Genomic DNA, 12622 nt, shown 5'->3' with positions numbered 1-12622 from the left:
ACATATCAAGTCTAATTTTGCAGCAGCATGACACTGGACTTGTTCAGTTTGTGACCATATTCAGGACAGCTATTGGCCTCACTTTGTATGTAGGAAGTGATTATTTAGACTGGATAAAATCTCTCCCTACTGAATTTTGTATTTTTACCAACATTTACTCCAGTTTGTTTTGATGATTTTTAATTCTTTAACTGCGCTACTACTGTTTCGTGGCACTCGTAAATACAGTATGCATTTTCCACTTTCTATTTCTGGTGAGAATATTTAATTGTATCAGGCCTATGTTAGATCACTTCATTCATCTTTCATTCAATTCATCCTTCCAAAAAAATTGTGATCACCGAAAAATAGCTTTTGACTTTGTTTCTGCACTGGTTTTGTACCTACTCTATAATAGATTAACATATATTGTTTCATAAGCTTTCTTATGAAGCAGTCATAAAAGATAAATGTTCTAGAAATACCAAAGGAATGTTTCCTCACTGAGATTTTTCAAGAAAATGGCTAAATACGATGGGGGAACAACAACCACTAGAGCGCACAGAATTAGAGGAAATACATTTTTTGAGATTTTGTTTTTCCCTTTTATAAAATATATTAAAAGGAATATTGTGTTCTTGTATATTGACTGCACTCATTCACAGCAGTAGAGACTTTCAGTGAGTCAGCCTTCCTAAGAAAAATCACAAAGCACAAGTATTTACCAAATCTGTATATTTGATTTTGTGCCCACTCATCCTTTCAGACAAATAAACTTTACACTTCGAATTATGATGACTGTTCTTTTGTTCTGTCTTTCCATCTGAGTATTTAATTGCATATCCTAAAAAAAACAAACCTTTTCTGTCACCTTTTTTTGCCAGTGAGTGGTCAATGTTCTCATATATTACAGAAAAATATTTTTAATGTATGTGAAAGAAACCAGTTCTTCGATCAGTTAGATATCTCATTTGCCTTTGGAGTAGTGGCACGTTCTGCCCTCTAACAAATAATGGAATGAGAATTTCTATTCCCTAGTTCATCTAATGTTCCAGTACACTTAAATATAGAGCTCTACTGGCACTAGCTGGGTATGTTTACCCTGTTAGAATGATGTAGAAGTACTTTTTTTCGAAGATTCTTAAGCACTAACAGCAAGTGAGAACTAAGCACTGGTTACTGTTACATATGCTGATCTGCTATTTAGATTTTCCTCCACTGTTTATTATTTACAAGAGAGAGTTTTGAATTTATTTTGCACTGCTAATCTTAGATAATCCAGGTCATTGCAACTTAATAAAAGACAGAGTAGCCTCTGAGATCCTGATTTGCTTTGAGCTTCAGACTCCTGCTGCTTGACAACTGTCTGTCAAATTTCATGGGTTGTGTTCTGATACAGGAGTCATGCTCGAGACAAATACCAGGATGTCGTTAGCAACATTTTATCTGATGTTTACCTGATGTCTCAGACTAACCTGAGACCTCTCTTGCCAAAGTAGAAAATGTGTTTTAAAAGATCCAGAATGGATGGAGATGGGACAATACTTGGAAAAAGCATAATATGCAACTACCTGAAGTTAACACTTCTTCAGTGATCTGCTTTTGTCCACAGAGAGAAGCATAGTCTTAATCACATTAAAGGGAACTATGGGTTCCTAAGTGCCAAGTAATTCTGGCATATTCTGAGTTGGAAGAGACCCACAAGGATCATCAAGTGCAACTCCTAAGTAAATGTCCTGTGTGGGTATTGAACCCACAACTTGGTGTTATTAGCACCATACTCTGACCAACTGTTAATCTCATCTCCCTGACATAGTTTGTCCAGTTACAGCCCAGTTAAATTTTGTGCCATGTAATTTCAAACCTGTGGTGCATGACTAAGTCAATTTCATACATTTCTATAACTATAACTGTCTATAACTGTCTTGACATGCTTTCCTGCTTTCAGAGAATGTAGCAAAATACTGTAAAATGTGCAGCTTGTCCAATGTAGGGCATGATCATTTGCAGCATTTTATTTATCAGCTTTAACTCATTTTATCAAGGATAAATTTTTACAACGTTTTTTATGTCAAATCACTGAAGTCAACATACATTTTTTACCATTCTCTGACTTGCTAGGACTTTCAGTTAGATATAAGAATATTAGAAGCCACCAATCTCTTCAAAGATTCATGTGCAATCTTAGCTGTCATCGAAATGATGTTTGTATCCCCTAATTCTGGTTGCTATAGTTTGACACCATTTTTTTTAGAGCTATCTCTTCATATTTATGCTGTGAGTTGTCTTAATTCTTTGATCCAAAACTGAATGACGCAAGAAAAAGGGAACAGTGAGGGAAGGAGTCTGGACCTTCCATACAATGTCAGAGACAAGTCACTACACAGAATTAGTTGGTGCTGTCCCTGAGTGGCACATCAAAAGTTGCCATTGGGAAATTCCTCCAGATAGAGAAGAGGTTTCATGTAAGGGAGGCCTTGATCTGAGCAATTTTTCTAGATCTTTGGAATTTTTCTGTAATAGATTCATGTTTCTTAAACTGTGGAACATTTTGTTTTCCTCAAATGGGAGACAGGGTCAGAGGCGATCCTCTTTTCTGCAGCTAATTTCTGGTGTTACACTAGGAAATGCCCTGTGCCTCCTAACTCTTACTGCCACCGCTTCACCAGTGATGAATGTAACATTGCCATTCAATTTCATCTAATTTAATCTAGTGAGAGCTTTGTGGTCATAACCATAATGAAAACAGTTTCAAGGGGAAAAAACCAAATCAAACCAAAACTACCAACAACAAACAAAGCAACAACTCATTTCCAAGTGTCTATTTGTAGGAGAATTTTTTTTAAAATCACCTGCTGAAAGCACACACTTTCAGAAAAAATTTCTGTAACCAGATCTACATCTCATTGTTTCTCTATCAGCCAGCAGTACTATCTCCATCTAGCACAGGACTTACTAAGATGAGTTTAAAATGATTTTGTGTTATCACTTGATAGATGAAGAAGGTCTATACTGTCTTTCTCTTTCAAAGTGTTATGATTCCTGTGCTGATCTTAGTTTAGAAGATTTGAGTAAGGCAGAATGTGAATGAAGTGGAAGATTTTTGCATATTTTTTCTTCATTGGACAGTCATGGAAGAAGTCTAAGGGTAGAAAAGGTGGCAGTATGGAAGAAAATGAGATACGCATTTTTGATATGCAGCAAATGAGATATGCAATTTTTGATATGCAGCAAAAACCAGTATTATAACCACTCCAGCTCACTGCTGTAAACTTTGGCAGAACTGTGCTGTTCCATCAGGTCTGCAGTCTGTGGGAAGGAAGCTTATTTCCCTGCTTGCTTGGCACAAAGTAGGGGCTGCTATAAACATGTACACCAGCCTACTGCTCTTCTATGGGATCGCAGTAATGGGGCCTTGATCCATCACAAGGGGACTGAGAGTTTTCAGGTGTGACCATCAGAATATATGCAAGTTTTACTGATGACAGTCTTTTTGCAAAAGATCTGTGTTCTCAAAACATTAAACTATAGCGCTGGTTAATTAATTAATTCATTCATAAAATCTATGTGGAAGGCAAAGGTGACATTGCTACTATGTCTTTGGAATATATAAGGAATAATATTTATATTTATAATATTTATATTACAGATGGTGGACACAGTGTATTTTGTATGTTCTCTGGCCTTTGAAGTTATTGCTAGGGAGTTGCCAAGAGGATTTCCAAAGAGATTGTGGAAAGTCAGGTTTTTGGCTTCCAGCTGTTCCCTTACTGCAATTACCCATGTACAAAATAAGGGAGTCATTGCATCAGGTCTTATATAGGTTTTTAGTGCATTTAAATAATTTGTCCCTCTCAGCCTGCTGAGTGTGGTTTATTTGAAATAATTCACCTAGATTTTAAAGCAGAAAGTAAGAGAATGGAAATCTGCTCTCTGAAACCACAGCTGGAATTTTAAGAACATGCATATCCAACACTTCCTTCCAAAATCCTGCACTTCAGCTCTCCCTTAGGTTTTTCATATGCATTTGGGTACAGTTCACATCAAATAACTTCAGGATAAAAGGTAGCAATCTAATGAAAGCTATTCCACTTAATTTGGGCTGTGGCAGGAGATAATAAAAATAAATAGATGATTTCTCAGGCATCCTATCCATCTTTAACTCCTACACTAGGAGCAATTTAATGATGAGTGCCTATTTTCATTGCCAAGAGAGGAAGTTTATACTTATGTAGATGCTTGACTTTAGACCAACTGTGATTAGGTGAGAAAATTCCATTCTGCAAAACATATGCACATAATCTAAATTATAAATTCTCCGAGTTGATGAGCCTTAATCTTAAATGTAGCTTTCTGGCTGATTATAGTATTTAGCATAATAAAAATTATAAAGTGACTACAGAATTAACTTGAGAAAAAATAGTATTAATAGTACTCCAAATAGTCCAAAATTAGCCTGAGAAAAAATTTCTTCACTCCATCCAGACACACTGGTACATGTCTGCCGCTCCTTTAAAAGAGAGCCCTAAAATAAAAGAAAACAAAATACACACTCCAACTTACAAATATCTCTCAAAATGTTTGCATTTGCATGGATTATGAGAGCTAGGAACAAGAAAGATTTGTTTCAAATATTTCCAGTCATTTTTTTTCACATTATAGCCTCCAGTCCACAGAGACTTTTTTTCCCCACTTTTTGGACATACAAGATAAAGGCACGTGAAAGCAATTTTTCATTGAAAATTGCACAGTGGATATGCATGGACCAGAATTTGCTTTATTTCAAGTTTCACAGCCCAAATGCAGCTGTAATTTGCATCATTTACAATTTTGCTGTAAACTGACTTGGGGCATCTGTCTACATTATAGCCAAACCAGGCAAAAGATAAGTAGGAAAAATGGAAATCTTCCAGCATAATTGATTTCCACCAAATAGCACTGTCTCTGGTTGTTATAACAATTAGTTTATCAATTTAATGTTGATTATGGCTTTCCCATTGAGGAATAGAAAAGCTTGCAAAACAGCAATGCAGAAGAATCTGGCACTGTTGCCACTAGAGCTGATACTGTATCTAAACGTATATTTACTTTTCTTTAAGATATTTTCAGACATGTTAAGCAAAAATCTGGTTTTGCAAGACAATTCTCCTTTGACAAATTTTATTTCGCTCTGCTCTGGCTAATTTTATCCCCTGGAGGCATAAATCTGGGCTTTGAAAAATTTATTTCCTTCAAGCTTTTAATTCAAGCGATAACAGGTGCTAAAGACAGAATAAGAAAAAAAATATTAATCGCTCAAAAGTGTAGAGAAAGTGATCAACATAGTTTCTAAAGTTAATGAACACATTTTCAAATTTCTTCATAAGAAAACAGCTTCAAGAACTCAGTGAAGTAATAAGTCAGGAGGAATCCATTGATGAATAGATGGGAACTTAAGTAAAAAAGCATTGAAATTAAATTGATATCTTAGAAGGGATTTTTCAAATGCTTGGCCTGCATAAACTACAAATTTAGTTACAGAGAGGGTGTGTGGCTTTCTAATAATCTATTTATCTATTTTACATTGCATCCTACAGTATATTTTATTTGTCTTGATTAATTTTGTGTTGCATATATCAAAAAACAGGACACCAAGCCTCTCATTTCAATAACAGACGTTACAAATATGATTTGGCAATAAGATAATAAATGAAATCAATGAATCTGCTTAGAAATAATTTTTGTGTAAACTGAAAGTGATACTAATAAAATTCAGCATGACTATTCCAGAGAAGCCCATAGTGGGATTGTTTTAACTTCAACCCTTAAAAAACCCAGCATCACCATAAGGAAGCTCATTTTATCTTAGGTTTATTTTCACTTTCAGATAAAGACAGATAGTAAAGAGCTTTTGCTTACCTGTTTTTAAGCATGATATTGAATTTCCTTTAATGTAAGTATCCTCAGTTTTATGTTTCCCTTTTACTTAGGAAGTAGACACCTTCAAAGAGGAGTCCCAATTTACTCTAGATCACCCTCCCTATCTCTTGTACCTCTTTTAAATGACCAAGCAGGGAACTTATAGAAAGTGTCACCTTATCTTTGGTCCTTTTCTTGGGTAGCTGAGGTAGATGTCTACTTTGGCACGAGCTACATTTTAGCCTTTTTAGCTTTGATCTTTTACAAAAATATTCATTTTTTACAAAAATACCCACATGAAAAAATCCACTATAAATCAATACAAGAGAGTGAAAGGATGTGGAGGTAAACATATGTCACTGCATATAGATGAAGTACTTATATATAATGTATAGTCTATATTTGTGATAAAGTACTTATACATAGTGAATAGTCTATATTTGTGAAGTATACAGAGTATATATATTTTCTCTATATATTCTCTCATTTGAGTACTAGATATGTACACACTCTCAAAATATCTATATATATACTCTTCTGGTATACAAAATATAATTCTATCCATGTATATCTGTCGCAGTGTATTATATATATATATATATATATATATATATATATATATATATAAAATTCAAAAGAGAATTAAATTAAATAATCATTAATTAAAACAAAAAAAGCTTATTGTGGAGATCACCAAGTTGTCTTCCTGGCGTTGCTAGTGTACTGGCACAATAACATAAAGATAGTGGACTGATGTCTCAGTTCCTCCTTTTTTTGCAGTTGTAATGTTAAAATGGAAGAAGGAAGAGCAGCCTCCCACTTCCTGCCTGATTCTAGGAATATAGATCTGAAACAGCTGATATGCTGATTTCTCCAGAACAACAAACACAACCAGTCCATGGAACTAATTATTTTAATGCGTTTGAAGTCCTTGAAGATTTGGAATACTTTCTTCCAAGAAACATGCAACTGTCTCTTCACAGGTCTACTGAGTTTCTGCAAAATATGTGCTGTTTTGAAGCCTTTTTTCTTCAAGAGATGCTGAGATCTGTGGTGTCACAAACCTGTTTCCCCAGCTGCTCACCTGGAGCTGCCTCTGGCCACTTGCCTCAGTGGACCTGCCTGATGTGCCAGTGGGAGTGATCACTTTTGGAAGCCATCAGGAGAATGATCAAACAAATAAGATCTACACACTGGGAATCACTTTGTGGCAACCAGCAGTTCAAGGTATGGTTTGGGAGCAGTACCTTCTCTGGGCAAATATGTCACCTTGCTCAGCTTAAGTTTGGCCCAGGTTCTTCTGTGTTAGCAAAGGATGCGCTTGTGCTCTGGGTTTTTTTGCCCTCTCCTATGGGAGGTTAATTCCTGGCTGAACCAGATAGCTGAGAGACATAGTTAGAAATTATTTTGGTAGGCCAGGCAGGATCCAGCTGGGTTTGCACTCCAAAAAGCCTGTCTGATTTTGTCTCAGGTAGTCACTTGCACTTGGTATCAGAGACACAGGACTAAAAGTATCATATAAGTAATATCATCAGTAATGAATAAGTAATATCATATAGTTCATAAGTAATATCATAAGTAATATCATATCACAAGTAATGAATAGCACATGTGCATAGACATGAAGAAAACATGATAGTTTTGGAACAATTGTTAAGAATCAAGATTCATGTTTAGAGACTATTTATTACGTCATACCTAATGATTGAACTATTTTTCAGTTGCAGCGCCTTTAGATCTTTAAAAATTAAATATATATGGCTCACTACTAAAATCTGGATCTAGACATAGTTGTTGAAATTTTCAGAAAGGCTTGGACATTCATGTGGTGTAGTGTCACTCCCCACAAAACCAACTTAAATATTTATAATATTAATTAGTCTTCAAGTTTTAAAATATAAATGATCCAGTTGTTGAAATTTGGAAGATTTACCCTGCATTAATGTTGGAGTACAATTTTTTAGTGGTTAGGATAAGACCATAACTTTGTTTGTTGTGGCTGTTGTTCTGATCCTATGTTTGGCTAAGTTGTTCTGATCCTACTTAGAAAGGCAATATATACAACTCTGATTTGCATAGACATGCAGTGGCATCATGCTATTTTTATCTAAAAACTTGCTTAGCATACCCAGGGTCTTCCAGGTACCTGTTTTCTAGTGACATCAAAAGGATTGTTTGTGCACACCTGTGCGGATTCAACATTAGTTTCTTTGACTTTACCTAAACACTCCAGAGAGTTCATGAAAGTGCATACTGCCATGCTGGCAGCAGCACCTGCTGGGAAGGGGCCTGCCTCCATAAAGTTCCACTCGGGGCTCTCAGTGCAGCAGGAGCCACAAGCAGAGCAAGCAGTGCCTTCTCTGTGTTGTCTGGAGAACTCCTGTCTCCTGCCCAGAAAACAAGGCTGGTTACATTGAGCAGAAGAGGATGAAGCACAGTCCATGCAGGCACAGGACATGGTCTGCCCCCTCAGGAGACAGTGCTGGTTCCTGTGTGTTGGTCTTCCAGGAAGAGACTTCAGGACAGTCTGTGTGATCCTCACCATCACTGCTGTCCCTGACAATACATTAACAGGGGTATAAATCTGTTAGATATTATTACTTCATTTTCTGATAGTGGTATGTGCCCCAGCATTTACTGTCATCCATCCAGTCCATGTGCCAGGATGACTTCTATGTGCCTATTCATCAAGGAAGGGCTGAAAAATCAATTCTGGCACATACTTCTCTTGCAGCAGGCTGCTGCTGTATCAGGGCTTGTCCAGAGGCCACAATGTCTGTAGAAATGATGTTGGCTGGAGGGACTGGAAGAAATGCAAGTGCACTTCTGGCACCAGTGCTTTTGCACAGGTGTTCAGGCAGCAGGAACCTATCAAGAGAGATGTTTGCTGTGCTCTGCAACCTGGTACAGGTTGTCAGGTCCAGGCACAGACTGCTCATGAGATGAAGAGAAAAGATGAGGAAGGCTGAGCATCTCACAAAGAACTGGATCCTACCCCTGCTCAGCACTCGCTCCTGTCCAAGCTCCAAGAAAAGATGTAGCAGGACCCCTTCCATCCACTCACTGGGCACAGATAGGTGGATGGGGGTTGAAGAGGAATGATGCATCTTGAGGTACTTTTGTGAATTCTTGAACCTGTACTTATGGCATACTGAGGATACAGCTGGAGCATTCAGGAGATGCCTTGAAAGCTGCCAATAAGAACATAGGAAGGTGTATAAAATATGGTTATTCACTTAGTTTTTTGCATATCCAATGTGGGATTCAGGGTAGAATTTAAAAATATATAATACATCTTTCTATATGATCTAAAAAACCTATGTATGCTGAGATAAGACCATTATCAGTGTAACCTACTTGAATATTACATGGATGACTTCAATTTTTTAGAGGCTAGGGTCATAAATTTGTACTTAAGTCTTTTAAAATATAGGAAATTATAGTCATCTCTGATGTTCTGATGGATAGAATACTTAAATGCTGACATGGTGCTACTTATTAGATCCAAGTATCAGAATATTCAAATAAAGTTGAATGAAAAATGTTAGTGGATTTGTAATTATGACTTCAGAATGATGAGAATGCATTATGGGTTTTCTGGTTTAGAGAGTAAATGTTGTTTCAAAGTCACTTCTCTTAAAAGATTCTGAACGTAAACCATCAGCATTAGGACATTCCCATACTATGTTTTAACCAGAATATAAAAAAATAAAAATAAAGAAAATGCTATCTTGGACTAGTGACCTTTTTGTTCTCTTATAACAGCTCTAAGCTATTGCCCACAATACATTTCTTTTTGCCAAGTCTGTATGTTGACATGGAACCTATTACTTTAGATGAGAATGTTACTTCTGGAAAAATTCATTGGTCTCAATCAAAGGATTTTATATTATTCTCTCTCAAGGAAAAACAATGTGTTGGCTTTCATTTTTATCAGACAATTATGTCAAAACTGGCATAAGCAGCAGGTTACTTCATTAATTCAGTAATTTAATATACATCAACTTGCTTTTCTAACAGAGGTGTTTACATTACACTTGGTAACAGTTTGTATTCAGAACATACTTCAAGGTTGCCACTCACGTTATTATATTTTGTATTCTCAGACTTCTCTGTAAAATCTATGGTCTGAAATTGTGAAACAGAGCATATTTTGTCCTACATGTGGCACTAGGTGGATTCCATCTGCTGATAAATTCCAACCTGAACAGTACAGGGTTTACCATCTCTCTATGTTGGTCAAGTAGCTGCACTGGCAGAGAACTATGTGCACTAAAACTTGCTGTAAAAATAATGTGACTGGAGCCTGTCTTTGTCCCTCTTTACAAAGTGGGTAACAAAAGTCACAAAGATGAACTACAGAAAAACATAGTGAAATCTGTGCACCCCTTAGGTAAAAATACTTCTCACATTGTCTGTCCCAGATGATGAGGAATATACGAATGAAAAAGGAGTAAAAATAACTTGCAATATTGAAAAAATGCAAATCAAAGCCATTGCATGTTACTGAACCAAAACTAAGTAGTTTTTTTCTTTAGAAAAACCATTTCCCTTGATAGCTATGGGTAATTACCATAATATGCATTCTCAAAGACACAACAACTTCCCAGAAAATCTATCTGAAACTGTTGGGAAGTGGTCATCCCATCCATCTACCACAATAGAGAGTCAAGAAGCCATATCAAAAAGGAATGGTCAACACTTGACCACAAGATGATATAAAATTAATAGCACAGGTCTTGGCCGGTCCTTCAAATGTGATTTAGTTGATGAAACAGGTTCAGGTTTAATAATTTTATACTTACTCTATAGACAAGTGAAAAACGATTAAATTCTTACAAGTAAGAACTTGAAAATTATCTGCTAGAATTTTTAAAAAAGTATCAGTCAGAAAGAAAATATTAAATAAGTTTTACGTATAAATGCAAAACAAGAACTAACCCATAATAAAACAAAATGTCATCTGCAGTTTCATTAAAAACAGCAGCATTTTACATAAGGCATGAGGAACAGATTTTTTTCCTTTTTAAATATTTAATATTCAAACCCCAGGCCAAGAATACTTTGTTTCTGCAGAGGACAGCAAAAAAGATCTACATCAACTAAAAGTACTTCAAAGAACAACAACAAAAAAGACAAAAATTAAATTACATAATCTCTGAGGAAAAAACCAGGAAGCAATGAAAGATGTGATACTAAGGTAATACATGAGAAGTTTTAAAAAATGGTAAAAAAAAAAAGGTAAAAAAGTGATGGTGAAAAATTTTACATTTCCCTCACAATGTTGCAAGAAGTAAAGTCTTATTTGCATATGGGAAAGTTTGGGACAGATAATAAGAAAACTTCCTAATATGTGCAGTGTTGATGAAATGTGAACCAACTCTTTCAAGAGATATTGTACAGTATTTTGGACATGTTTTTCATTAATGATCTGCATATATGTGGCCTTAGAATAGGGAGTGGATTGAGTTACTTTCTTCATTCTGGGTGGCAAGGTGCCATGTTCTAATGCTAGACCTACACAACTAGGGTACCTTTCTCCAGGGTATGCTCAATTTTAGACTCTAGGTCCAAATGCAAGAGCATCTGATTTCTCTCATTACGTTGGAGATAACCACATTTTATGGATTGTTGAAAAGTGCTTATCAAGAGACACAGAATTATACTGTCTTTTTTTCTTGCCTCAGAGTTTTCATGAGAAAGGTGACTATTCGGTAATGCTTGTTGTAAAACTTACTTGTTATGTTTGGCATCTTCTGCCACTGAATGGTACCAGGGAGTCTGGATCTGTTGTTTTTCCTCCTTCAGCCACACTCCACATATTTTTTTCAACTTTATTTATATCTCAGAAAGAAGCCGCAGGGGATTTGTTTAAAAGGGAAGCATCCAACAGAAAGAGGTGTTCCAGTTCACGTGAAGCAAATAGTAATCCTGAAACATAAACCAAAATCACTTAGATCATTCTGTCGCAATATAAATCCTGCACAGTATTTTCTTAAGAATTCTTTAAAGAGTGATCTTGTCTCTTACATTTGTTCAGCATGATCAGTTACTTTTCTCAGTTTGGTATCTGTCTCTGATAACATTCTGCCTTATCATGGGATTGTAGGAGATGGAGTTGGAATGGATCTCAAGAAATTTCTGGTTCATCACACTGCTTTATGTACATCTGTCTCCTATCTGACAATATGAACAGATCAATTTTTAAAACGTACAATTTATTTTAAAATTCTGATTATTGAAAAAAGACCAATATTAAAATTAGAGAGAGAAGTCCTTAACAGCACCTGGGACACTATGGTGATCCTCCCTGTCTGCCTTCCAGCATTCTGCTCTGTTAAATGTGTATCTTGTTTTCCTTTTACTCCTTATACTGTTTTACAGATTATTTTCCTAGAATTGTTGTTTTCTATCTTCTGTCTTTCTTTTACCCTTATTTTCTGTTATTTTCCAGATGATGTTACAAAGAGAACTCAGTGAAATGAGTGTCCATAGAAGGCTGTCAGAAGAACAGTATCTTTTCACTGAAAAGAATAGAAATGCAATAAGCACAGAAATGGTGCTGGTAATTTTTGGTATTCATCTTGAGACATTCCCAGTCCATCTTTCCCTACTCTGATTGAATTTATGTTGTGGTCTGGACACAATGATTATCCAGTGTTGTGTACAAGCAGCTCATTGCCTCCCTCACTTCTTTGGCAACTGCTTGTGGTTTCCTCTGGACATCAGGTTCCCTTCTCTACTG

Source organism: Melospiza georgiana, chromosome Z (assembly GCF_028018845.1).
Source record: "Melospiza georgiana isolate bMelGeo1 chromosome Z, bMelGeo1.pri, whole genome shotgun sequence".
In the NCBI taxonomy this organism is placed as follows: domain Eukaryota; kingdom Metazoa; phylum Chordata; class Aves; order Passeriformes; family Passerellidae; genus Melospiza; species Melospiza georgiana.
Note: the sequence above shows the minus strand (reverse complement) of the source record.